The sequence below is a fragment of the Bombus vosnesenskii genome, unplaced genomic scaffold (assembly GCF_011952255.1).
Source record: "Bombus vosnesenskii isolate JDL3184/JDL3185 unplaced genomic scaffold, Bvos_JDL3184-5_v1.1 scf7180000015382, whole genome shotgun sequence".
NCBI classification, from domain to species: domain Eukaryota; kingdom Metazoa; phylum Arthropoda; class Insecta; order Hymenoptera; family Apidae; genus Bombus; species Bombus vosnesenskii.
In genome coordinates this window covers 12505-14739 of record NW_022883966.1, presented here as the reverse complement: position 1 = coordinate 14739, position 2235 = coordinate 12505, and the positions used below count along the sequence as shown (strand labels likewise).

The 2235-nt window shown below is 41.8% G+C and overlaps 1 pseudogene; it reads left to right on the top strand.

Moving 5' to 3' along the window:
* The first annotated feature begins 1713 nt into the window (after nt 1-1713).
* Nucleotides 1714-1831, top strand: LOC117241196 (annotated as a pseudogene).
* The last annotated feature ends 404 nt before the right edge of the window (nt 1832-2235 follow it).

Here is a 2235-nt window from a genome sequence, read left to right as displayed (position 1 = left end):
CACAGAACTTTGCTTATTTTTCATCGTTAGAATAGTCAACATACCTTTATCGGGTTTCTACCCTTAAATCAATCGTTTACTTAACTTGTACATACGCACCAGCGTAACTATCTCTTTACGAAGTTGTTGAAATAAACATTAATTTATACCTGTTAATTTAGTGTAAACTCAATTGAACCACCCCTATTATCGTAACAGAAATTAGATCAGTTTGTAACGTCGCCCAGAAGCCAGGAATCCGCCGACCTCAGGATATGCATACAACACCTGGTCATGCGATAGCGGTGAGAATAGACAGTAACCGAACTCCCACCCGTGATATATATGAATCATAGTGAGGAGGCAAAGATCCCAGTTCTTTAGTAAGTAAGTCAGTCTGTATTTTGCTACTGAAGTGTAACTTCGCCTTTTGAATAAAGTATTGTTCATTCGCCTATCTTTTTTTATATATATCGAAGATGAAAGGAAAGCCGAAGCCTTTTCTTGGAAATTTTGGGAACATCCTCTACTCTAGCCTAGATTTTATCCTAGCTGTAATTGTTCAAGATTTGTGATAGCGAGATTGGGTTCGAGGTGACAATTGGTCGCCGAACGTAGCCACGGTCACGGGATGGACGTTTTGCCTAACGGAGGTCTGGAGTGGTTGTATGGGTTTTCCGAGAAATGTGGTAGTGGCGGCATGCGGCCTCGGGAGCGGGCCTAGCCACGTGTGATGTTGCCTCAGAGGTCCCGATACAATGGGACATACATTGTATTAATAATCAAACTCGAGGTGGAAACTGCCTAGCAACGGTGTTTGGAACTTTGTCGATGCTTCCAAACGAGTATAGAAAGCAAATGCAATCGTACAGCGAGAAAAATCTCCACGAGGCTGGCATTCGTGCGATTGTCTTGGAGAGTAACACATCGAGCATTTTCAACAATCGTATTTTTGCGTCTAAGATTAGTCTACGCTTAGTAAAGAGTTATTCCGTTGACCGTGGATTCGTTTAAACACAAAAACGTTGTTAATGGCATTCATTAAACTTATTATTCGTAAATCATACTATTCATTAAACTTACTATTCGTTAAATAAGTTTAATGAATAGTGCTAGTCAAATGAATAAGTCTAATCAATAGTTCAATGAATGCGCTATTAATAAAGGAACTTGTTTGGATTCAGAAGATGGATACACCTATTGGCAACCACATCCACTATTCCTATGTAAGTTCGAGCAATATGACGTCTTGTACGAAGGAATCGCCACAAAAATTCAAGAAATAAAAACCAATAGCAACCCGACGCTACCGGGTTTTGCCTTTACGACTCAAGAAATAACCTTTGTGCTAACCAAGACTGGAGAACAGCCTTTGTGCGGATACACCCTGTTATCCACAGAACACCCCAAGCTCTTTTTCCTAAAAGCGACTAAAGGAAATACATTTATACCCAAACGTAAAACAGCAGTCAAAAATTTGGATATATTCGCATACGTTAACTCAAAATTCATTTACGTAGAAAAACTGTCAGAAGACAAATAACGGCACTCTATCAGGATATATTGACACTAAGATGCATCTCGGAAAAGAAAATAATAGAGAATGCATTCAGTCTAGCAACTATATTACCTGATGAATTTGCGTATGCAATAACCAAAACTCCAGGACACGTGGCTTTGGTCGCAGGAGAAGCAGTACACATAGTTAAATGCATTCCAGTTCAAGTGAAAGTAGGCAATGCCCTGGCCGCGCTGAGTGCACTCGTTCCCGTTAGATCACGAAAGTTAAGCAACGCCGGGCACGGATATTACTTGGATGGGTGATCGCCTGGGATTCCGTGTGGCGTTGGCAGAGCGCGCTGGGCCCGCCGCGCCGCCCCCCATGCGGTGGTTGATACGGATGCCAGCGCGAAGGTTCGTTTCTCAGAGGAGATTCCTGATCAGGTGTTGAAGGCTTTCCTACGCCACCATTCCTCAGATCAAGGGGGGGTACTTGTCCTGAAGTACTCTCATGGTGTTTAGATAGGTTTCGTGAAATGTATCCTGATGCTCCGTGTGTAGATTTTGACTTTACTTGGTAACAGTGCCTTATTTATTCATGTGTGCATATATGCCTAAATGTGTTCCCAGCGGGTGTTATTTTATTGGAGGGATTTTGTCTATATTCTTATATTTTATTTAATAAGATATGTTTTGTTTGTTGTTTTTCTCCCTTGCATTGACACGCGGTGAGTAGCGTCGGCTTCCGGATGACGG